At 44.2% G+C, this 26,498-nt stretch overlaps 1 protein-coding gene across 5 annotated transcripts in view; it reads left to right on the forward strand.

The window, feature by feature from the left end:
- Window positions 1-26,498, forward strand: part of IQSEC3 (IQ motif and Sec7 domain 3) — a 119,093-nt gene that overhangs the window by 36,894 nt on the left and 55,701 nt on the right. For 3 of the 5 annotated variants that reach the window (XM_019515502.1, XM_019515501.1, XM_019515500.1), the window contains exon 1: window positions 17,638-17,719. The exons of 1 other annotated variant lie outside the window; for it this stretch is intronic. The gene's annotated coding sequence lies outside the window, so the exon portion shown is untranslated. Of the gene's footprint in view, window positions 1-17,430; window positions 17,720-26,498 lie in introns of those variants that run through there. One more of the 5 variants, XM_019515499.1, reaches the window with a different exon arrangement.

Consider the following 26,498-nt stretch of genomic DNA (forward strand, 5'->3'; position numbering starts at 1 on the left):
CTATCTCCTTGAAACTTGGCAGGCTTCATGGCCTCAGAAAGGGCTACCATCTCTGCAAGTTGCATCTGAATTAGGCAAGAGCTGACAAAGTTATAGGCAGTTTCATGCTTCCCTATTATAGCTTATAGGCAAAACATGGAAACAGCATTGAAACAGTTTCGATGAAACAAAGTGGAACAGTGGTTTTGAAACAAACCGAAACTTGAAATGAAACACTGTCCCATTGTAATGTCGAAATAGAAGTCGAAAGAGAATGCTGCCGTCTCGCACAGCCCTAATAAATATACTTAATGTAACAGAGGCAAACTACAGAGCTTGGTCACTGGATTTTAGGACAATACCATACCCAAACATAGTATTTAGCTTGTCATTGAAATCTTCACTGCATTTCGCGCTACATTTCAGTCAGTTGGATAGCTGTTCATCTTTTTACAAGAGGTAAACCCAAACCTGAATGCTCCAGGAATTGGAGCTGAATTTGGGAAATGATCTCTCTGGGGTTCAACACACTTTGCACCTGGGTATGCTGGAACCCAGATCCTTACGTAAACACTGCTTGAAGACTGGTTCTCCTTGACATGCCTTGCATGTCACTTCCACTAGTGCACACTGTTACCTTTCTGACCTGCTATGGGATTATATACTTTGAACTGATGTAAATCCCTGCTGCAGGTGCAGGGCAGCAGAGATGCAGGCTCACAACTTCTGGAAAACAGCTTGTTTGTGCTAGCAGTGCAGAAGGGTGGCTGCTCTGTGCTATGAAAAAAGGCTGAAAGAACTATTTAGTCTGAAGAAGAAGATTCATGGAGGAAGCACGGATTAAATAACAGTCCTCAAATATCTGAAGTGTAAGTATAAAGAGGACGGAGATAGATTATTCTTTGTGGCTGTAGGGGATAGGACTAGAAGCAAAGGCCTCAAACTGCAGCGAAGGAAATTTAGGTTGGAGATTAGGAAGAACTTTCTGACTATAAGAGTGGTCAGGCATTGGGACAGATTACATAAAGAGGTTGTGGAATCTCCATCCTTGGACATTTTTAAGAGTAGTTAGACACTTGACTGGGATGGTTTAGTTGAGAATGATCCTGCCTTCAGCAAGGGGCTGGGCAAGATGACCTTATGAGGTCCCTTCTAGCCCTATTTTCCTACAATCCTAAATTAACTTAAATGATGCATCCAAGAAGGCAGAGCAATTAGTGCAGCATCTGGACACTCAGCACAGGTCATATTTGTAAGATAGTCCTTGCTATCACAAGGACTAGAGACTTACCAAAGAAATCCTAACAGCAGCATAGGTCCTAGAGAGCAGTTGTGTGATGGTGGAATGGATTGGGCAGCAAGAATAGCACAGCCCACAGAACCCTCTGAACATGAGACTTGGCACTGGGTACTCTGACTTTGACAAGCAGGGGTCCTGTGGGATAATAGGCCCTATATAAAGTTATTCTTACTACACTTTCCATCTATTTAAAATATATTGCAAAGGCTTCTTTTGACAATATGTAAGTGACGCTGGCTGGCTCAGTCCATGTTAGAGGATGTGAAATGTAATTAATTTCAAATATATTTGCAGAATTGTCAAACATATATTTTTCAGGTATGCGCCATGGTTTGTTATGAAGCAGCTCACACACATAGGCACAGGTCATGCTGTCCATTACCTTGCTGTAAAACAAGAGTAATTCCACTGGTGTAAAACTTGTGTAGGAAGAGAATCAGATTCCTTTGATTTGCTTGGAGTTATGCAGCTATAGATAACCTCAGAATTTGGCTCCTATTTTTGGCAGTGTTGGGGGAGAATATCTAGAAAAGCTAATATTCTTTTGGCATGGCATGAAATTCCAACCTGCCAAGAGGATGGATCCTTGCCTAACTAGCTGGCTCTTTTCCCTTCATCATTTTCAATATGCTTCAGGAACCATGTGCTGCTGAGTCACCCCAGAACCCCAATTTAGAAAATCATTTGTGGGAATTTTGCTGAACTCAGACATACCTCAGCACATCAGGAGTCCCTGAACCCTGAAAAGAACTCCTAATATCTTGCAATTCGACTCCAGCCATCTTGCACTGAGTTTTGATCAACCCGTTCACCATATGCCAGGAATATCCTCAGGGAAGACTGAGATGGAATAAACTGAAAAGGCACTTTGGATTCTGCTCAACTCAGCAGTTGTTTGGGGGAGGGGATGGAGAGGGGAAGGGACATAAGAGGGAACAGAGAAAAGTGCTGAATTGTCTTAGAGAGGGTGGATTTTTGTAGGCATAGGGCCTGTTCTCCCCATGTCTGGCTCTGGCTGGCAACCTTTTTGTAGTGCGCCAGATGGCAGTTTCTAAGGGTTTTCCTTCTGATATCTTTAAGGCTTTGAAATATTATACAGCTCTAAGACCATAATAATTACAGCATATCAAAATTCTGACTAGACAGTAACTAATCAATCCTAACCGCTTTATGAGACAGATGAATAAATTATCATGAATATAATTATTCTTGACTAGTCCTTGCCTTGGTTACAGGTAGTAACATTTCATGCTGATTTTTAATATTGTGGAAAACTGTTTGTGAATCATGCACTCAAAACAGCTATCCATTTACATTAGTGTGTGACATGTTCAGACTTCATCAGTTAGTGCTCTTGTCAATGGGGTGTTAGAGTGGTTTAGAAGAAAATAAGTACTGCTGGTTCTTGTGTGATTGGTTTTCTCTCTCTCTGTGCCCACTCCAATGCAATAGCAGAAAGAAGTGTTTCACATTAGCTACTGGCTAATTTGTTTGCTACTTTTACATTGTTGTTTGAAAGCTGAGGCAAAGACAAATAGTCTTGCACTTTGACCTGAAGGAGTGAACCCTGGGATGGTCCACTGAGAATATTCTGTTTCCAAGGTCTGTCATGGAGAGCTCCATTGTTCCTACGGAGGTACATGTCATGGAAAAAAATTGGCCATGGAGCACTGGTAGTCACTCTTGTAATTAACTTCTGAGAGCATTGAAGATAAGTGCCAGGACCTTGAGCTGAACCTGGAAATCGACAGGTAGCCAAGGTAATGTGTTGAAGCATCCAGGTGTTATGCTCCCATCCACTTGGATTGCTTGCCTGCATTTGAATATATACCAATATTTGTATGCTCATTCCCAAATTATAGGGCATTAGAATGATCGAACCGGATTGTCATGGAAACATGGATCATCATGGCAAAGGTTTGTGGTTGTTAGTATTAGGCACAATCTCTTAGCTAGTTGCAAAGAGAAGAAGGCTACTTGGGACTGTAGTATCAGGAAGGCATGCAAGAGATTCTTGAGGCAATGTGCCATTTTGATGATTTGGGAATTGAACTGAAACAGAAGCCATTGCAGAATGCACAGAAGACAATTCTTCCTAGAATACTGACCTGGCAGTTCTTTACAAAGGTGGCGGGCACGTGCTACCTAAGATGTGATGGGTTTGATAGCCACTGATCTGCATTTAGCATTTCCACAGGAATGTTTGCCGCAAAAAAAGTTTAAAAAAAAGAAGGCTAAAAAATGCCTGCAATCCTCCTTTTCCTTTATCACTTCCCTCTACCCCCTCCATCAGTGTTTCCCCTTCATGGGAATATGGTAAATCTTTATGGGAGATCCAAACTCAAAAGCTAAGCCTTGGAAGGTTTGTCTGTTTATGCAGAGCTTTGACAGGACAGTTCATTATTGCCCTAGCGCAGCAGTCCCAGCTGGAGCTTTATCATCATTTTGCCTTCTCCAAGCAGACATCCAGATTCATTCAAGAACACTGACACTCCTGATATACATAAGACTAACAATAGTGCTTAATCAGAATGACTGGAGCCAGGCCATGGCCATCAGTTAAATTAATCCTAGTGTTGTACTAAATTAGGTTAAGGAGTAGTGTGAATGGAAATGAATCAATCAGTGAAACCATTCTGGTCTCAAATCCTAATTTACTGAACACATACGGAATAACAATACTGAAGCAAGGCTTTAAATGCAACACTTAGCCTTTAAGCAAGCCCTAACAGTCAATATAGGTACTCTTATGCAAGCCTTGCGATGGATACAGTGTTTTCAACTGGCCAGGTGTCCGTCACTGTTTCAGGGTTCAAGTACTTGTTGTTCCTTTCCCTGTGTCGCTCTTCCCCAACTTAAGTTTTTTTTCTTAGTTTTTTATATACTTTTAACAGTTCCCTTCTATACATGTCATGTGTTATAAATATCCACCAATCATCGTTTACAAAGGTTGTTTTCCTGTTAGCCCGCCGTCTGTAGCCTTCTGTCTCAGACTGCAAAACCGTATCTTAACTTTTGCTGACATGCGTTATAAAAAAGGTCACTGTGACCCAGTGACCTTTGTATTTAGCTAGTGGTGCTAGTTATGTCAAGGCAGAAAATGATGTTGCTTTTGCTAAATATTTTGCTAAGGCCACAAAGCCATGAGGATCAAAGTCAATTTTATGTCTCAGTCTCTGCCTTATTGGCTAAGTATTTTTTTAAAGCTATTTTCAAAGTGTGGTTTGCCCATGCCATTTACCCTGAGCTTTGGGGATGACCTATAATGTGCAGGTGCATATTTTTATTCTTCTTGGCTTCCTCAGTTTCTTTTTTAAACTCCCCTCCTTCAAACCACTTTTCCCATGGTTTACATCTTTTGGTAAGGGCCATTTTTAAAACAATCTATATATACAATGCAGCAGCCTTTTCGACATGTTCCTCAGGTTTCTTAAGAACCCTGTCAGTCTTAAAAAGGACTTCAAAGTCATCAAAATATGCATTTCCTTTCGGCAACAATGTTTAGTTGTTGGGAGGAGGGGCAGCTTTCTTACCTTATTGATAATAAAAACACATTTTAATCTGTGAACACATTTGCATAATCTAGGAAAGCTTTTGAGTTTTTCACCTCAAAATAGCACAAGAGTCAGCTGACAGCCTTTTTTTTAACCTTGTCTGAATAATGAGTAGTATGTACTAAAAAGTTTAATTCCTGGGAACTTGGGATAGTTTACGATTAAATCCTTCTAAAGTTAAAACGCCTGTGGTCTTCCAGTGTTCATCTTGGTTCTGTATTTATTATGGAACTGGATGCCCTCCCTGTTAACTAACATTTTGTACTGGCAACTCTTAATGGTGATATATATCTCTGGGGGTGCCCCCAAACATTCAGGCTGAATTTAACTGTGATACTTGATTTGAGAGTCTGGCATGCAGTGCCACTGGGGGGTTTTGTTTCTATAGCTTCATATTTCTTTAGCCGCACAGCTAATTGCCAGTATTACAGCCTTTTTGGTACTTTTTTATACTTGCTGAGTCTTTAAACTATATTTTTATAGGAGGAGCCTACTTAATCACCTGGTTTGTTATTTCACTCCTTGTCTGTGCCTTTACTTTGTGAGCAAGTCGTCCCCCTTTGTTTTTAATGGTTACACCAGCTTTTTTTCCCCCTGCTGCTTTGATGAATTTAGATTTTCCTTCTTAAATTGCTTTGCGTGTGAGAAAGGTACTAATGATTCTTTTTTATTAAACCCCTCCATATTTTTTTCTTCTGCTTGTTCTTCTTAATTACTTACAACTGAAAATAAAGCACCAGAGGGCGCATCTATGCATTCATTAATGAACCGTAGTTACTGCACATTAAGTTTAGTACTTGTATAATCACTTGTACTAAATTAATGCACAATAACCAGTGTTACTGTGCAGTAGCACTGGCACATGCCTTTTTGGTGATGCTACTGTGCAGTAGCCTAATTGTCACAGTGTGGGGTCCCCAGGGATGGCTGTGATACTCCTAGGGCTCCATGACCATGACAGCTTCACCTTGTGGGCACCTTTTAATCTTGCCTGCCATGTCTTGTTGGTAAAGATAAATAAGGCAGCTGTCCACAAGTGTCTGTGTGGTCACGGTTCTGTTGAACCCCACTAGACCCTGTGGGTTCTTGGACCTCTTGCTAGGTCATGCTCCAAGTCGGTGCCTCATGGGACACCTTAGGCCTAATGGGCTAAATGCGTGGTTCCAAAACCTCCCCCTTACCGTGCCCCAGGCCTCACGGGTGGTATATGAATATTGTCCCTCTGTTAGGGTCTCAGCTTAACTCAGCCTCCGCCCCTGTTATGTAGCTAGGCCACTGTGTTAGGCCCAGTTTTGAGGCACCCCTGGCCTTGTCTGCTGCGTCCCTCTGGCACCGGGCTCCCCAGCCCCTGTAGCTGTGCCCCTCTGGCGCTGGGCTCTACACAATTGTGCACCCTCCTCTGGGCACTAATGAGGCTTCTATCTCCCCTTATAGCCTCATCCCAAAACCACCGATTCAAATGACAACATAAACATAAGCCCCTGGGCTATAACATAACAATAATGGTGGAGGCCACACTCTGCCCCTTTAAGAAGGCAAACGTCTCCCCTAGTATTGTGTGCCTCCTAGCCCTGGGTACGTTCTGAGCTCCTGGAGCCCTATTAGTCTTGCAGGCAGCAGATCAGGAAACCAAACATTTCTAGGTAGCTCTTTTGCACAGGAGCTCCTTCCCTTGGCAGCTGCCAGAGAACTCTCCCTGCCAGCTCCAGCCCTGGGGCTTAAATGTGCCCAGGGCCCTGCCTCCTTCTGGTCAGCTGACCAGGTGCAGGTGCTGGCTAATTTCCTCATTAGCCTGCTTCCATGGCAACCTGCAGTTGCGGAGCTCTGCCTAGCTTGCAGGGCTTTCTGGCTAGGCTGCTCCTGTCTTTAAAGGAGCAGGTGTGCCTTAGTGCCCTACGACACTAATAATACTGTGCAGTAACATATTAGCACTGTTTGTGCTGTGATGTGCTACTATGCAGTGTTATTAGGCTACTGTATAGTTAGCATCTCATGTAGATATGCCCTGTATCAATTAACATTTGTTGCCTCAGTGTCTCCTTTCCTTTGTTCTCTCAGAGCCAACTGCCCAATTTCATAGCCATCTCTAGCTCTCTGCACAACATCCTGGAGGGGCAGTTCTGATGCTCCTCCTCTCAAACAAATTTGTATACCCACTGAGAAACCTTGTACTAACAGTCCCTTAAGCTCATTTTGATCAAAGTTAGGGTTTTGGTGGTTTTTTCCAATAGGCAGACCAGCCACCACATAGAGCAGCTTTTTCTGCCTCACATAAGCATTTGGTCTCTCCCCTGGCTACTGTTTCCTCATGAAACAGCATTATTGCTGGCTTTCTGGGGAGGAATAGTTCTAGCAATGCTGCCTGTATGGTTTCTGTGAGTGTTACTGACCTACTCTTCACATCAGAGGGAAGGCTGCACAGTCCTTCAGGTCCATACATTTCTAACACAAATCAATCAAATTGCTTATTGTATACTGATTTCCTCTTTCAGCGGATTTACTGCTATCAGCCAGGCAATAGCTGTTTCCTGCTTGAGCAGTCTCAATGCCTTACAGCTGCTTTCAACTGGTCTGAGGTAAAGGGTACCAAAGTCTCTGTCTGTTCTATCCGATGGTCCCCTCAAGCTCCCTGATGAGTTGTCTTCTTGCCAACTATTGTTGCTATAGATGCTTGTTCTTGCATTTTCCTTAGTTCCTCCCTCAACAGTGTGAGGAGGGGATTTTTTAGGTTTTGGGTTCCAGCTGCTATCCTCATAGTCACAGTAAGGAGGATACAAGTCAGGGGCATCATCCCCATTTTCATTCTTCCCTTCTTCATAGTCACTACTACCTTCTTCTGCCTTTCCACCTGGATGACAGCTATAATTCCCCTCAAAATGCCCAGCTTTTGTTCTAACTCCATTATCTTTTGCTGACAGGCACTATGATCTGTAGGCTTGCTTGCCTGTGTATTCTTAATGAATGGCAGTCCGGGAATCATGGGTCTTTTTTTTTCCAGTTTCCTTTTCCTTTTCTACCCCCCTCTATTACCTGCACTGCTTTCTGCCATCCTTGCTCAGTCTCAGCCAGTTTACAAGCATCCTTCAGTGACGTTCCTTGCAACACTCCCAACTGTGTCTTTAAATTCTTTTTTTTCCTCTATCATATTGCTCTCTCAATTTCTCCAGTTCCTCATTGTTCCATGTCAATTCTTTAGCCACCATTAACAAACCCTGTAAAGTAGGCCACTCTTTGGTCTTTTTATCCGGATACAGCTTTTTCCCAGAAGTCACCCAAGAGGACTGCTGTTTACAGAAATCCTATAAAGCATTTTCATTATTCTCAAATGCTTCCTTATGCAAAACTGGGATGCGGTACTCTCTACTACCCATTTCTCAAGCTCTTTAACTTCCTTTAACATGGTGTTAGTTTCAGAAGGGGGAAGATCTCTAGCTCAGATATTCCCTACTTGCCTAGGAACTTACAAGGTCTAAACAAATCCCTCTCTCTGAGGGTCAGGGTTGCAACCCTTGGAAACCAGGGAGGTTCAGTGAATCAGGATTTTCCAGTCTCCATTCACTCGAGTCCACCCAGGGACGCCAAAACTCTTGTACAGACAACCCCCACTTAACGCTGTTTCGCTTAGTGCTATTTCACTATAATTTTCATTTAAAATTGATACCTGATTTCACTTAGTGCCCAGCGAGTTTCATTATAACTCTTTCAGTCACCATCCTGGGCCATTAAAAACAACTGTGGTCGCCATCTTGGGTCATCAAATACTTTCGGTTTCACTTAACACTTGTTTCGCTTAACACTCGTTTCACTTAATGCTCAGTTTTTCAGGAACCAATTAAGAGCGCTAAGCAGGGGTTGCCTGTAGTAAATTTAGTTAAGGGGTGGGGTGAATGGAAACAAATCAATTGGTGAGACTGTTCTGGTCTGAAATGCTAATATATTGAACACATAAGCAATACCAATATTTAAGCAACACTTTAAATACTACACTTAGCCTTTAAACCCAAACAGTCAACATAGGTATTCTTATTCAAGCCTTCTGATGGATACAGTAATTTCAACTGGCCAGGTGTTCATCACCATTCTGGGGTTCAAGTACTTGTTGCTTCTTTTCCTGCGTGTCACACTCCCACAAATTTAAACTGTTTTCCTTCATTTTTATATAATTTTTACAGTTCCCTTCTGTATGTTTCATATATCATAAATGTCTACCAATCATCTTTTGCAGGGGTTATTTTCCTGTTAGACTGCTGTCTGTATCCTGCTGTCTCAGAGTGCTAAACCACATTTTAACTTTTTGCTAACATGAGTTATAAAAATGGTCACTGTGACCCACTAGCCTTCATATTTAGCTAGTGGTGCTAGTTATGTCAAGGCATGAACTGATGTAGTTTATGCTAAGCATTTTGCTAAGGTAGCTTTCACATCTACAACAGAACAACTTTGAGAACTAGTTTTAGCTCTAGCAGTGGATGCATTCTTACCAGCATAAACAGACAAGAGGTACCTGAAACATTAAACAGGTGTGTTCTCTATGTCAATGAAATCCTATTAGTAATAATCAACAGAGCTAGTTCCTTTGGATCAGGAAAGTCACATAGAAGCATCCAGAAATAGCATAGCAGTTGAATTTATTGACTTGGTTTATACCTGAATGCAAAAGATTTGCATTTTTCATACATGTTCAATCAAATGGAAACCAAGTACAATGTGAATATTTCCTAACAAACTGTTGAAACCATGGAAAATCCCTTTGTCCACCTTACAAAAACAGCATCAGATGAAACATGGCTATTAGTAATAGTATGTAAAATTTTGCACAGTAAGTAAAGAATTTAGAACAGGAAGTAAAAGATTCTGGTTACAGTTGACATTACAGTGGTCATTTAGGGATACAGAATTGAAATTAACCTAGTTGGAACTTGTCCAGGACATTGGGGTTCACATCTAAATGCTCCATGGGATTTTAATTATTACAAATAATTTGAAGATTTGTCTCATCCAAGAAGCAGCATGCTAACAGCACTGTGTACTCGAGCACTGGGAGAACTGATTCTACACTGACGTTGGGAACCTGACTACCAATCCAGTTCCTGTAATTTACTTAATATAAGAACTTCCTGCAGCACCTTATATTTCTCCCTAGTAGTATTACATCTACTAGGGTCTGATCCCAGACATGCTTTTATCATAAACATCATCATAACCATGGTATCTGGAAGTCCTAACCATGGACCATTACACCATTGTGCTAAGCACCGTAGAAGCAGAATGAATACGCACATAGCTGGATATCAGAGATAAGGGCTAAGATCAGAAACACCTAAATATCAAAGGGTTTGGTTTATTTTTCTTGTCAGCATCTATCTGGCTCATTAGAGATGTGTCTAGTCTCTGATGCAGAGCTCCCTTCTGCCAAGGAAAAACTGGGACTAGTCCCACAGTAGGCTTTTACACTGGAACAAACTTAAAAGAAAAGAACATTAGAGCAGGAGCAGCAGTGACTGTGATGCTATGATTGAGGTTGCATAACAACTTCTATTCTTGACATATTTTTGCACTGTGTGTAAGTTTCTGAAACTTTCCCATAGCCAGTTAAGATTTTCAACGCACAGGCTTTTGCCTAAAGGTGGCAAAATAAAAAAAAATGATTCAGCCATTTTCACATACAAAGACCTGGAGAAAGATCCTGTTCCCATTTTAAAAGGTTATCAGCAACTGCTTTCTGAACAGCTCAACAGCTAATATTTTTTATATATTTAGCATGAAGATACCACTTGCTGAATAATCCTGCAGAGTGCTCCAGTGAAATTGGATTTTGTTTTGAACAAGTTATAACCCACAGGAAAGTTCATGATGCATGTGTTTGATGCATTTTGTATGGGAGCTTTCACTGTGCTCAGAAAGAGTGTGACTAAGGTAGGCAACATTGTGTGCACGTGTCTGACTCATTTGGCGTCTGATCCCAACAAGACTTCTGCATGTGCTTAACTTTACATGCCCTGAATAGCACTACTAAATTGAAAAGTACTTTTTACGTACATGAAGCTTTTTACGTACTTGCATGAGGGTTTGCAGCATTAGGGCCTTAAGGGTCTGTGAGAAACATATTAAAACACAGTGAAGTTAAAGAATGCTGCTGTTCTTTTCGCTTCTGATCCAATGCTCACTCACTGAAGTTGGTAGAAATTTTTCCCATCACTTGAATGGACATGGGATCAGGTCCTTTGTAAGCTTGGCAAGTGAGAGGCCCAAACCCGACACACATTAGAGGCAGCAGCGTGCGAGAAGACTGTTTCCTTCTCTGGATCTCCTAAAATGGGAGGGACAGTGTGTTCTGGTGTCCAGCCAAATTGTTCCCTATTAGGAAACCTGCAAGCAGTGATGCAAGCAGTGATGCATGCCACCATTTGGATGATGGTGTCACTGTGGACGTAGTCTTTCTAGACTTTAAGAAGGCCTTTGATACTGTCTCTCACCCCATCCTCCCCAATAAATTAAGCGACTGTGGCATTGATGCCTGCACAGTTGGATGGGTAAAAAATTGGCTGATGGGGCCCACCCAGAGAGTAGTGGTGGACGGATTGTACTCAAACTGGTGAGATGTGAGCAGTGGGGTACCCCAGGGCTCAGTTGGTTTAACATCTTCATCAGCGACTTGGATGAGGGGGTGGAAAGCACGCTGTCCAAGTTTGCTGATGACACCAAGATGTGGAGCGAGGTGGACACACTTGAAGGGAGAGAGAGAGGCTTCAAATAAATTTAGACAGACTACAAAAGTGGGCAGACAAGAGTAGGATGGGGTTCAACATATACAAATGCAGGGTGCTGCACCTTGGGAGAAGGAATCCACAGCATGCATACAGGCTGGGGAGTTCCCTTCTTGAAAGCACAGAGGCAGAAAGGGATCTTGGAGTCATTATTGACTCCAAGATGAACATGAGCTGCCAATGCCAGACTGCAGCCAGCAAGGCCAGCCATACCTTGTCATGCATCCAAAGGTGCATCTCAAGCCTGTCCAGAGGTGATACTCCCCCTCTATGCGACACTGGTCAGGCCACAGTTGGAGTACTGCATCCAGTTCTGGGCGCCGCACTTCAAAAGGGATGTGGCCAGCCTGGAGAGGCTTCAGACAAGGGCCACCCACTTGGCAGCAGGACAGGCCCTATGAGGAGAGACTGAGGGACCTGAACCTGTTCAGCCTCAGCAAGAGGAGGCTGAGGAGGGACCTGGTGGCTGCCTACAAACTCATCAGGGGAGATCAACAACAAATAGGTAGAGCCCTTTTTTCCCCAGCACCACCTGGCGTGACTAGGAACAATGGTAATAAGCTGATGAAGAATAGGTTTAGGTTAGAGATCAGAAGGCAATATTTTACAGTTAGGGTGGCCAAAATCTGGAACCAACTTCCCAGGGAAGTGGTCCTCGCCCCTACCTTGGGCAAATTCAAGAGGAGGTTGGATGATCACCTGCCTGGGGTCTTGTGAACCCAGCATTCATTCCTGCCTGTGGCAGGGGTCAGGTTAGATGATCTGTTCAGGTCCCTCCTGACCCTAGCTGCTATGAAACTATGATGACAAAGGCCTGAAAAGTAAAGCTCACTTTTTGTGTTTTCCTCCTGCTCTTTCTCTTTATTTTAAACAACACACACATACACACAGGAAATTCCTTGTGAGCAAGCTGCAGTAGGAGAGCAGCAATATAAAATTGCATAGGTAAAGCATTACAAATCAGGTGAAGTTCAAGCATGGTTATAACACTTCCCACATGATTGAGTTTGTTCCAAATTATGCAAATAAGTATCCACCTGTGACATGTTTGACTTTAAAAATAGTTACTTTTAATTGACTACTCTCTCAACCACTGTCATAACAAATAACGGCCTGATCACACTGACAACATTGACCCTCCCAGGATTCACTAACCTTATAATTCATCTCCCTACTCTCACCCACACCATAGGCTGACAGAGTAGATGGACTTCGCAGTGTCCCTGAAGCTCAGCAGATCCTAACCAGCTTGGAGAAAGGGGCAGAGCATATTCCATAGCCAAGGAGTCTTTGGGTAGAATCCCCTCACCATCCTGCTTACCCTCACTACCGCATTTGAAACTAATGTTAATGACCTGGTCCAAGAACATAGCCCTTAGTTATATACACTTGGTAACTTGTGGCAGTTCCTGTTACTCAGACAGACTCCAGATTCTAGTGAAATCACAAAAGCCATTCACTCGAACCATACAGATCAGTGATGTTCAAGATATGGCCTGCAGAACCATTTTATCTGGCCTGCGAGGCCGGAGGGCCTAGGAGGAGGGCCTGGGAATTCAGGGGTGGGCCACCTGCTCTTTGAGAATGAATGTGTTATACATACACTTATCTTTACTTCCAAGAACAGCCCTACAGAAATCCATGAATCTGCTGCTGGACTTCAATGAGAAGAAGATCAAACCCGTGCTCAACCAATCATCCCTTGAACATACACTAAGAAATCTAAGCATGTGCATAAGTGTCTGAAGGCTTAGGGCCATAGGGAACATTTGCCAGCATATATAAACAACTTGTGTTTTCGGGGAAGACAGATTTCTAGTCCACTGTCTCTGTCTCTGAATTGCACTAAAGTTGGCATGCCATAGTGTCACCCTGATTCAGCAAAGTGCGTAGGTATGTACTTAAGTGACCTGCTGAACTGGAGGTTATGTTTCCAGCTAAGTAGCTTTAGTAGGGCACAATCCTCTTCCCTTCAAAATAAATAGTGAAGTTTGGCATGGACTTCAGTGAGAATAGGATCAATCCCACCCTCACCTGGCCATCTCATGAGCAGAGCGTTAAAAAGACTATACTGCTGGGTAAAAAGAAAAAGGAAAGTACATGGCCTGCTGATAAAAATGTAAGGGAAGAGCCATTACCAGAGAAAAAGTTTGATATTAAAGATGCCCTGGACTTCTATCCAGATGCAAACAGTGGCTGTATTCAAGAATGAAGTCAGATACTAGAACATACTACACATGAATACCCCTTGGTTTAGAAAAAAATACTTTGCCCTTATGCGTCATTGTTTGAAGAATGGAATAATTAAAGACTCTATGAAGTGCACAAAAGGGCAGAATTAAAGCTCTAAGTACAACAGTAATGGTGGTGCTTCTTGATTTATGAATACCCAACCATACCTTTTTAATATGCTCTTGACATAGTTGACTGTAAGGAGTTTACCCGGTAAATCAGTTTCCTTTGTGAACTGATTTTTCTGTCTTCACCTTGCCATTATAGTAGTTGTATATTAGAAAACCTCTGCTTAACTCTGCTGTGAATTTGTGATCCTATGTTTGTGACACCACAATGAGTTGCCATGGAAATTACCATAATCTCACAAGAAGAGATTATGCATTCAGTGCCAAGAAAAGACAAAACCTCATATAGGAAGGAACAAACTTCTGTTTAAGCACAATTTGAATATGTTCAGAAATGCCTTAGGCTGCCTATACACGTGTAGCGAAGCTCCTCCAATGCGCTGTAATTACAGTGCGTCAGAGCGGACTTGATTAATTTAGTCTGCTGGAGCGCTCCAGCAGACTCCAGCATCACATGTATCAGGATCCCTGCACTGAAAAATGGCGGTGGGGACACTTTAACTAAAGCTCATTCAATGAGCTTTAATTAAAGCACTCCTGCTGCTATTTTTCAATGCAGGGATGATATTACACATGATGCTCTGGGCTCTTTAATCAGAGCCACTCTCCAAGCTGCTCTAATTAAAGCATTCCCCACTTCCCCCCAGCCCTGCCTCCCAGAGCACATCTATAAACGTGCAGTCACACGTTATGTCAGTAGCATTTCTTCCTTGCATAGCTTTGATTTGCCACCAGAGGGCTGTCACCTGGGCTGTATCCCTGCTCAGAGAAGGGGATGTGGGAGTGGTGCATCCTGGAATTTGAGTACCTCAAATTGCTTATTTTATTTTTGTGGAGCACACTAAGATTATCCTGACACGAACTATGTAGCACACCCCAGAGTTAATCTCCGTCTAAATTGGCATAACTTTGAGATGCCCAGAGAGCACTTAGCATGAGTTAATGAGATTTATCATGTGGATGGTCATGTTTTAAGTGTCCTCTAAGTATAACATATAATTTGTCTAAGTGTAATGTGTTACTTCACCCTTAGGGTATGTCTGCACTAGGTATGCATCACTTGTGGCACTGCAGCTTAAATACAAGCTCCACCTATGTGCTTGTAGGTGATGCATAGTGGGGGGGGGCATGTGCCCCCTCACCACCATCCCCAATTTTTGTGCTGATAGAGGGACATGGGTTGGGAGGCTGCAGCTAGGCTGGAGCCAGTCTCCAGCAGCAGCAGGGTTGGGGGCACTGGTGCGGAGTTGTACCCCCCTCACCACTGTCAACGCTTACACATCATCTATAAATGTGCTCCTACTCTCCATACTCCAAAATCCAGAACTAATACAGTGGGCACACTCTGGGGACTGCCCTCAAGTATGCCAGGTACACAGATCTTAAGAATAGTGATAGGAGTATCTCAGGACTGTCCTTACCATCTCTCTGAACCAGTTAGCCTTTAAGGGTGCCTATACACGAGCAGGGAGACTGCTCCGTAGACTCAATTAATTGAGTCTGCTGAAGTGTGGTAATTACTGCACTCCAGCAGCCCCCCACATCTCATGTATCAGTGTCTCCATGCTTCAAAATGGCAGCGGGGGCACTTTATCTAAACCTTGTTTGATGAGCTTTAGATAAAGCGCCCTGTCGCCATTTTGGAGCACGGGGACACTGATACATGAGATTCTCTGGGTGCTTTAATTTGAGCAGCTCTTAGAGCCACTCTACTTAAAGCACCCCCCCAAGCACATGTATAAACACAAAAGGCCTTGCACTGCCTTTTGCCTTGGTTCTAGGTTTTGGAGTTTGCAGAATGGGAGAGTGAACAGGTCTTACTTTTCAGCAGCTCTCTCCAGTGTGGCACAGAGCTACAAACCCGGAGGCCTGTAATGCAGACAAATCCTAAGACCTGTAGTAACCAGGCAAGCCTTCTAAAAATGAGACATAGGCCACTCAGTCACTTAGGCACTTTGAAAAATATTACCCAGCGTGTCTGATTTTTTTGTTCTCACTTATACCAGTGTGAATCAGGAGTGGAATGACACTGTGCAAAATGGAGTTAGGAAGAGCAGCACCTGACCCGATAATTAGCAGATTTGGAAGAAAAAAATAACCCTGTGAATCACAAATAAAGATTTAAATAGGTCAGTGAGATTTAAGTAGAGCAGTAGCTATCTCTGGGCCGAATTCTGTCCCCATTTAAATCAGAATGATTCCATAGAAGTCAGTGCAGTTCCATTAAGATTTGCATAATTTTAATAGAGATCAGGATCTGATTGTGTTGACTTGTACTCTCCTGTGAGGCAGGAGTTACTTCACTGTGGTCAGTTGTAGGACATCAGTGTCAAACTGGAGAGAAGAACCAGTCACAGAATACACATCTCTGTTGAAGTCAGCTTTTGGTATTGGCAAACACTTAGCAAGAGAGGTTAAAAACAGAATTCCCAGCATCTCCAGTAGCTCAGACATGCACCAACTCCAGGCTGTCTAATGTGCATTGTTAACACACATTGCTTTTTTAAGCCACTATTCCTTTGACCCAGATGACTTAGCTGTAAGAAGAGAAGGGTGCTTTCCTTTCACTAGTAGACTCCATCAGTGCAGCATCCACTCTGTGGGTCTGCTTCCTTTATGAAAGCTTGGGAAATCACCAATGCCTTCTTCTAGAGATTTACTTTAAAGATTTTGGGTCCCAAGGCTGCCTGCTCTCTGTAATCCATGGATCTGCCAATGAAGCTAATGGTTGCTCTATGAAAGTCAGTTACTTGTGGTTCATTTCGCTTGTACCTTTAGACCTCTAAATGTAGGCAAGTTCTTTGGATATTTGGGATCCAGGTCCCATGTCAGATGGGACCCAAAATGCAGCAGTGAGCTAGTAAGCAGTAGACAGCATGGCATATAAATGACTGCTGTGGCTGGCTGATGACCTGCTGGTAGGATGAGGTCCAGGGAAGAGGAGATCCACCAGCCCCTCTGGGTATATCACAACCTGACCTGAGGCGGTAGACATTCACTTGACAAACCTCAGGATTGCATGAGGTGGACCTTCTAAAGCCTCCAAAAAGTGGCACTAGACAGTTTTCCATGTATGTCCCCAATAAATTGATATAGGATCTTTAATATGTACATTTGGTAACTAGAGACTAGAGAGTTGCTAGGGATCCCCAAAGGTCTCTAGATCTGGTGACAAAGTCACTAAGGTGGCACCACTGGGCAGACAGGCCACAGCAGGGAGTCATATATGACTCTGCCTCCTGAAGGGTATACAGGGCACAATGCTGGCTCTCTGGGAGGGAGGGGCCAGAGCCTTTTCTGGGTCAACGCACAATCCTGATTCATCCCTGAGACACAGGGAGAGAGGGAAAGGTTCCTTGATCCCACCCTGCAGCCCAGGCTACCTGAACACTTAAAAGGAAGATCAGTTAATGAGGGCAGAGAATCAAAAAACCAAATAAAACAAGCGAAACATTGCGTTTTGTTCACAGCGATGACCCCTGCGGTTCCACCAGCAAGAAACCTGGGTGTGAAACGGAGGATCCGAAGGAGGCCAGCAGACACGGCAGCCAGGAAGGCAGGTCCGACACCCTGACGCTAAAAGCCCAGCATGCGGAGCTGCAGGAGGAGCAGGCCGCGGGGTGCTCCCCGCTGGTGCAGAAGGCGAGCCTCCACCACACGGGCTCCCCAGTGAGGGTGCAGCGCAGCAAAGGGACGGCCACGTGTTCCCACGCAGCTGCCTCCGATTATGAGCTCTCTCTTGACCTAAAGAATAAACAGGTACAGAGGCTTCCTCCTCAGGCTATGGGAGAGAGGGACGGGGTGGGTAAGGCCACGCTCACACCACAGGGGGGCCATTTCTCTGTGACCGTTTTAGCCTAGTTTCTACATACATCCTGTGTCCTGCCTGAGCTCCCAACACAGAATGCCTGGCTGCTACATGGTGTAGAATTTGTGCAAGAAGCGTCATGTAGGGACCTCATCCATCCTCTTCCTCTCTATCCTCAGCGTCCCCTCATCCTATCCCACCAAGTTCTGCATCCTGCCAGATAGGTTCCACAGTCTACAATGGACCCCATTACTCAAGGCCGAATGTAGCATTTGAGAGGGACTTGCATAGGAAGGGTCTAGCTGTGAGTGTAAGGTGCCTGGCAACATCCCAGAAGGGTCAACGCCTAGCAAAGGACAAGAAGTGGGACACTGGCCTTCATTGCCCTTCTGGGTTAGCCCTGAAAGCTTGGTAGTAGAAGCTCTGTTCTACTTTAGCCTTTTTGAATCTAAGACCTTTAGAGCAGTGACGGTCTTTATTTATGTCTGTACAGCAGTGGTCACCAACCAGTGGATCTTGATCCACCGGCAAATTTTGGAACCTCTTGCAGTAGATCTCGGAGCCTCTTGGAGTCAATCCAAGGCTGGGGTGGGGGGGCTGAGTGCCTGCGTGCATGCACACGTGTACTCCAGCCCAGAAGGTCAGTCCTTGGGGAAAGAAGGGGCAGGGGCTAGATCGAGGTCCCCATGGTGAGGGACAGTGCTGCAGAGGCAGGAACAGGGTAAGTTGAGTGGGGCCCCAGCTGGGTGGGACTTACCTGCTGGGGAGGTGTGCTCCCAAATATTTTTTCTTCCTCTGCCTTGACCTGTGCCCCCCTTCCCTCCCCACAGACTTACCTACTGGGCGGCAGAGGGGTGTGGGGGGTGTGCAGTGGCTCACAGTAGATCTTGGGTTGCTTTTCAATGCCAAAGGTGATCTCCTGCTTAAAAAAGCTGGAGACCACTGCTGTACAGCATCTCCCACACTGTGGATGTGTCACTGATGACAACAATAGTTTGGGGATGGATGCTACAGCAATAGACAGACTTACAAGGCTGAGAGGAAATGAGTTGATCTCACAACTCAACAGCCTTTCAGTCCTCACTCATGGCAATTCCCCATAGTATCTAACAGCACCTTTGACATGGTCCTGCCAGATAGCTGGTGACAAACAGTTCTGCTGCCTTGTACACACTGCATTATGGCAATTTGTTATTTAAAAAACAAACCCAAACAAGCCTGTTATTAAGAAAAACATTTTTGTTCTTTCCCTAGGCTGCAGTTCTAGTGGCAGTTGCTGAATACATAGGATTTGCAGAGCAGGAGAGTGGGAGGCTAAGCAAGCAGTAGGGACACACTGGATTGTGCTCCATCATAGGAAGCTGCTTAACTGAATTATTCCAGCCATCTACAATGGCAGACTGACCTTTCTTCCACTCTTCCCAGGAGTTGCTGAGAAAGTTAAAGTCCCAACCAGCCAGGCTCACACAGGGAGATGCTGCAGGGAAGTCTTTCTGTCACTTCTGTCTCCAAAAGCAGAGATGTCAAACTAGTCACTAACTGAAATACTGAGCAGACTAGAGTACTTCAGTCTCTTGGCTAGTCTGTGTTTATAGAGTCCTCAACATACCACTCTGATTGGTTCGAGATTGTGTTTCACACTGGAAGAAGAGAAAGGAGACAGCTTCAAGAACCAACGTGGGATATACTGCTGATGGGGCAGTTACACCAGCAGGTGTGAAGTAGCATACCCTGGTTAAAGCCATAAAGCTACGATGATTTACATTCAGGAAGGTCTGGCCCATGAAAGCTCTGAATTCATTTGAACACCCCCAACCCTGCCCTGCCAACAGAGCCCAAGGCTGCCATATATGGATTTGAGATAGAGAGAAATTTTGTCTCCGTCTTTCTTGAACTCTAGGTTCCCCCACCAGGGAACCCAGAGGAGACCCCAGCCTTGCCAAGGTTGGAATCACTTTGCCCAGAGTGAGGGGGGAACACAGCATCCATGTTCATCCAGCCCTTGACATTCCTCAGCCAACCCCTGTCCTGCCCTGGGGTGAGGAAGGCATTAATTCAGGGCCTGTCTGCCCCTCTTACTCCAGGAGAAGCTCTGTTTGTTTAAATGAGGCTACCACTTGAGTACTGCGCTACTCCTTGTGTATAAGGGCAACAGAACTGTGCTTGGTTTCCCCCATGCCACCCTGGCAGTTCACATAGTATTCTGCTCTGGCATTGCTACAGTATAACATTGTAGGGATGGAAGGGAGACCTCTAGTCTCTCAGTGCCTCTTGAGCCATACAAAGCTTTTGGGAAATAACTATGTTCAGGCAATAAAGGAAAACAGAAGCAGCAGCGTGGGACCCTGTATTGGAGAGGCAGGCAATGGGACATGTTCAGGTTACATTGGAGAGCACCTCCTCCAGCTCCGTTTCTCCTAACTCTGCGTTGGGATGCTGGTGGATGGATCGCAACTGGGGAGCAGGCTGCTTCCTGCCCTCAAGAGGTCTCTGTAATGTGATAGAGCATGCCCAGTTATTACAGGCAGCAAAAAAGGACCCTAGCCCCAGGACAAGGAGCTAGCTCACATTGGGTGAAGGAGCTAGCTCACAGTCCAAAGGACAGTATCTCAAAGGCTGACTTATTGCTTTGTTACGATAAAGGAGCAGACCCAGGAAATGAAGGGCAGCAGCCTCTTGCCCTCCCTCCACTAGCACAATGACAGGGAAGCAGGTGGAGCATGCTTTCTGGACAAAGGATAATGTCCCATCAACACAAGATCCCTTAATAGGATGTTATTCACTGGTGGGTGGGAAGAGTGTTTAGTTGAAAAGGGAACAGGAGTGGAGAACACTGGGAGGACAGGTGCATAAGGAATTCCCCACCTCAGTATTGTATCTGCTATAAAAATCAGTATTTTTACAGCAGATACAATAGCCTGCTCTGAGAAGCTCAGATGCAGCCACTGGCCCTGAACCTCTCCTCACTAACTTTGCTGCAGCTAGGGAACAGCACTGGAGACCAGAGCTCCTGCAGAAGTAAGCTTGGCAGAATTCAATTTTTAAAAAAAAATAATTTTGATGAATAATATCAACGTTCGTTTTTAATCATGTATTTTGATTTTTTAATTGATTTAAATTTTCAGGATTGCACTAAATTGGGGTGGGAGGCAGACAATTTATTAATTACGGTATACTGTTAAAAGTTTTATAAAATCATATGTACAAATATAAAAAGTCAATATCCATAAATCAATTAATCATACCTGCTTCAAATCATTCTGTTCATTTGGTAGCACAGTCGTAAAATAGTGAAAAATTTAAAAATAAATTTAAAATAATTTCAGGTCTTTTGTTACAGTTACTGGAATGCATAATTTGCTAGATCCAGCAGACTAATCAAGATTTCAAAAGCTCTCCAAATTTGAGTTTATGTCTTTGTTGTAATACAAAACGTTGAGCTGTCCAATCAGCCATCAGAGACACACATGCGATGTTTGCTTGAACTTTTCTGAACAAACTGAGAGATCTTTCCATAGACACTGAAGTTACTAGCACTGTGAGTGCACATAATGCCACGCTGGACATGACAGCCAGTGACTGGGTTTCACTTTTTCAGCAATCTAGTGCTGTTATGCTGCTATTACAGGGCATTTCACATGCCATGTACAAGTCAAAGCCATGTTTGAACTTGCAAGGGAAAATACACAGAATATTTTCTTAGTTGCTGTAATTGGGTGACATCTGAGCCTGGATAAATGGGTCAAGCACTTTACAGTTGGCAAAAGACAAAGCCCAATCCACGGAATCCGTCTGGTACATTGTGGGATATGGTTGTTTTCAGTTTGCTTTGAAATTATGAAGCAAAAGAATGCATTGCAGATGAGAGGGGCTGCCGTTTAGAGCCCATTGCCCTGAGTTTCACTTCTTTTAAAGCAGTAGTTACACCAGCAGCAACTTGCAGATCATAGTTAAGCAGAATGTCAGTGTGATGCATCAGGAGTGCATTTGTTTTCATTTGCAAATGAACAGTGTGGATTTCCCCCCAAAAATACACAAGCAAAAGATAACTTGCAGTATGGTTCTTGCTGGTTTCCATCGTTCTGGACCATGCCACGTACTTTTGCTGCTTTCTTTGAAGTGACTGTGTCTGGTTCTTTAGTAAGAAAGTTTGTCACATTGTCCCAGTGTGCATGAATGGATTTTGCTGCAACAAGTCAGGAAAAACAGCAAGGCTGCGTAACCTGGGGAGGGCGGAAGCAGAGGGGGAGGGGGCGGGGTAGAAGAAGGGCATCCGCAAATCCAATGGATTTGTTGCTGGCACAGATTTAAAAAATGCTTGCTTTTGGTTGTTGGTATGTTTAAATATTGCTGAAAAATGTGCTGATGTTGTGGGACTCGTTTGTTTTTAATGTATGATCAATGGCCACATGGAACTTGAGGCAGATGTGGATGCATTTCATTCAAGTCCTTTACTAGGCGTTAAAAGTACTTTGTGGAGTCACTGTTGACTGACACTGTTTTCCTATGTTAGGCCATACTCTCTCAACACATCTTGAATCCAAATTGATACGACTCCTCTGCTGCACTGAAGAAGAACAGAGGATTTTAATAGAATTTTATTTACAGACTTATTTTTATCACTGTAGAGCACTGCAAGGGCGTTAATTGCTGGCTGTCCTGCAAGCTCAGGGGTTTCATTAATTACTAAAGAAAATTTCTCACCACTTAAAAGTTCCTTATTTTCTGCTTGGTGCTGGGCAAAAACTTCAGGGAAATATTTTTCTTCCAGATGACGATGCTCTGGGCAAGTGGAGCTGCTGGTGCATATTTACAAAGTGGCACAAATAAATAACTTGAACCCCGGACCACATGCATTGGAATCGCCTCAAAGCACAATGCATGTACCAGTTTGTGAGGAAAATCCATTGCTCCTGCCTTCTGTTGTCTCATTCTTCCTAAGCAGGCTTCCATTGTAGCCTGTACTCTTTGTCTGACTTTCTTCTAATTTCAAATGAGTCTTACTGTTCGAGTGTTCGGTAATGCGATTTGCTTGTCGGGTAACTTCCATCTTACAAACTGTGCAGAGCAAAATCTTCTCATTTCCCTTCCCAGTCTTTTTAACCATTTTTAATTCTAGGTCAGGGTGTTCACTGTAGCATTCCTCTATAGATTTTCTTTTGTGACCCATTATTGAAATGAGACAAAAACCTCCTATTATTATAGTGCAGTTTAACTGCCCCCTGTGACAAATGTAACTATGTATGATATATGATCTTTCTCAACTTTAACCCCAACACACTGTACACTTGAATGATGTGCAGCATACATTATTCACAGCTCCACCCCACAGCCAGCTGTTCTAGGCAGAGATGTAAATACTTGCTCCACTCATTGCATTTTATACACATTAATGAACTCTAATAATGTTTCAGCCATTATTTTTCTTATGTCCCCTTTCTACACATTTTGATTATTAACAATGGAAATATATTTTCATCGGTCTGTGAGTGTGAGGTGAAATCATATTTATCAACATTTACCAATAACAATCGAATTCTGACAAGCCTGTGCATAAGTGAGGTCAGCATCAGGCCTGTTGCTTTTGAAGAACCTGAGCCTGCTTCAACGTGCTGTGGGCACTGAAGCCACAGGGACCGTATCTCAAATGTACTGCCGCACCCCAGCCAGGCAGTGGGGCTGGCCTTGGGTTGGGTTGATAAATGCTCCCTCCCTCCACAGTCCTTCTTGGCTACAGCTATTTCCCAGCTGTTTCTAATTCAGCCAGAAGGGCTGATCTGCTAGGACTAAGCATTCATTTTGAGGCCCAGAAACGTATTAAGCTAATTATTCTTTTAAATCCAATACCATCCCCCTCTTCCTTCGGTGCTTGCTGTCGGATCATTCCCCAGAGAAGAGCATTTTTAAGCAGGCAATTACTTGTGATTCATAGGGTTTATTAGAAGTGAGAGAAGGCCAATCACATCTGCCTTCTCTTGCCTCTCACATGGAAAGAGAAGGTTCCTTCAGTGAGCCAGACATACATCTCCATTACTTGCTGCCACAATGAAGTGTTAATAGATGCCCTCTTCCCTTGCTCAACAGAGGGTATGTGAAATCCCTAACTTCTGCCGGACATTCGATAGCCTGGTCCAGCATCACATGAATATTGCAGGCCTCAAGAAATGGCTGAGCTAAGTGACACAGAGAGAGAGGATGAAAGAAAGAGGACAGTGGAGCCTAACTGCAGTGAAGGGACTATATGGGCCAGTGGGCAGAGAGCTGGACTGAGTCAGGAGACCCAAATGCTATTCCGGGCTCTGCTACTCCTCGCCTACAAGCCTGGACAAGTCTCTTTGTCCTAGTTTCCACCTCTGCAAAATGTGAATAAGGTCCCCAGCCTCTGAAAAGTGCTTGGAGAGCTTCAAGGAGATGCTCTGCATTAATGCTAAATATTATTAACACGGGTGATTGCCTGTGAGAAGCTGTGGAGATTGGGAATGCCTCTTATACTGTCTCACATGGTTATCCCCCCTCTGACGGATCACAGAGCGTTAGCAAGTACCAGATCCTATTGTACATTGATGTCAGTGGTTTTGGCCCATTCCTTTAAACTCTTCAGTGGCTCTCAACTCTCCCTTTGAGAGCCACTGCTATCAAAGTCTGCTGGTTCAGAAACTGTCCTCTGCTTGAGACAAATCTGCCTTTGAGTACAGATCGGCAATTACATCTTGTTCTGGCCTCTAATAAGAACAGACTGACTGAGTTGTATGCTTCCAGCATGGCTGTCACCTCCTTGGAAACCCTGGATAATTATGAGGCTGCAGCTTCTCCTGCTTCTGCCTTATTTTGTATCTTGTTATTATCCCATCCCTCAGATGGCTCCTTCTCTACCCTCACTCCCTCCTTTCCAACAGAATCAGCCTGGGAGCTGATGTTACAGCCCATTCTATCCAGAATGCTTGGTCAGTTCTCAAACCACAGCTGGTTGCATTGCACCTGCACAGATTTCTTTAATATGCATATTTTTAAATGAGCTTCACTCACGGAAGTAGGGCTGGGGAAGGGATGGGTCCCAGTTGCTCATTGGGGTGTGAAGAGCAGAGAAGAAATCAGACCTATTTGCAAGGAGAACAGCCCTCAACCTTTTCCAGGTGTGTAAAGGGAGAAGCCTAATTTTATATCTATGAAATTGTAGCAGAGTTGGGAAGAAAGGGTGGGTGATCCCTTTTTGTGATAAGGCTTGAGAAGGGAGGGCAAACAGAGACTTCTTTATCCCATCAGAATAAGGGTAAGGCCTGAAGCTTCCCCATGTAAGATAAATGATCTGGGTCTTTTCTCACTTTGTTCCTGCTTGCCTTCCTATGCAGAGTGGTAGCGGATGCCAAGCTGCACTGTGCACTCTGCAGGGTGAGTCTGAACTGAGCTCCAAGCCAGATCATCTGTACCCTGCACAGTTACTGGGACTACAGCTATGCATGTACAGATCTGTCCTGCTCAGAGTGGATAGTGCTTGACACCTACTTGTTACAGGTGTCAGGGATTATGGAAGGAAGGAAGCAGAGAATCTGTCTGGATGGGTAAGCATGAGGCAGAGCCCTCTGCACTATGGCTGGCATGAAGGCAACCCAGGGTACTAGACCCACCACAGTAGAGTGCTTCTGCCCTGCACCATGACCCCACCGCAGACTTAGGGTAACATAGCTCCTCCTTCCCAGAAGGACAGGGACAGGGGGATGGGCTTCTTTCTTGTATTCAGGTATGACCTCAGGACACTCCTCCCCCCCAGTACAGCAGAAGTTAAACTCTTCCTCCCACTACTGAGAGTCTGTACCTCAATGCTTAGCTGGGATGTATCTGCTGGGGAGCACAGGCTGGACATGCACCACTCTTCTCTTGCTGCCCAGCTAAGTCAGCGTCTCTTAGAGGTAATATCCCACTGTGATGGAGACAGCAGCTTGCATTTTGCAGAGCTATTGTTCCAGGCTCTCAGCCAACTCAGTCAGATACTGTCTCAGGGTGGGGTGCTCAGGTCTGTCTCTAATGATCATCTTTGTAGTGTCAATATCTAGAAACTCACTTAAAATAAGGAAAAGAAAAAGCCAAGATCTGAATGAAATGAAGAGACTCTCAGAGCTGGAGCCATCAGCACAGGCAGGCCATTTGTGATTGCATCTGATTCTGGCCTTGTCTGCATGGAGCAACATGCACTAAACCTCATTGCTTTTTCACACCTTTGGAGCTGAAAAGGCATGAAGTGTGTGTGTGTGCACGTGTGGGGGGATTGGCTATGTCTTAAAAATGGGGATGCTTTCAGTTTGCAAAGCACTGGATCTGGCTTACAAGCAGAAAGTATCATGGTGCTTGTGCAGCAGCTCCTTTGTTATTAATGCAGGGCTAAACTCCCTGTCCTGCTCTTAACTCCTCACTTTGCTTTCACACACACATGTGCATACCACACTCAACACCTGCAGTCTGTGGGATGAAGTCCTTTGTCAGATGCTGGAGGGGACATGCTGATCTCAGTAAAGCCCCCAGAACCTTAGTGGGAAAAATTAGGCTGTGTCCTTTCTGCTTTCCTTAGTATCATCATTCATCATCTTCATCATCACCATCATCATTGTCCTCTGTTGGCTACTCACTGGAATTAAGGCTGGGATGATGCATAAAGGAGACAGAAAACAACCCCTTGTGGCTCATGTGTTAGGATTTAACTGCAGGGCAAAAACTCTGTGTGTGTGGGGGGGGGGG

This window comes from Gavialis gangeticus, unplaced genomic scaffold (genome assembly GCF_001723915.1).
Source record: "Gavialis gangeticus isolate Ggan-Ray unplaced genomic scaffold, GavGan_comp1, whole genome shotgun sequence".
NCBI classification, from domain to species: Eukaryota; Metazoa; Chordata; order Crocodylia; family Gavialidae; genus Gavialis; species Gavialis gangeticus.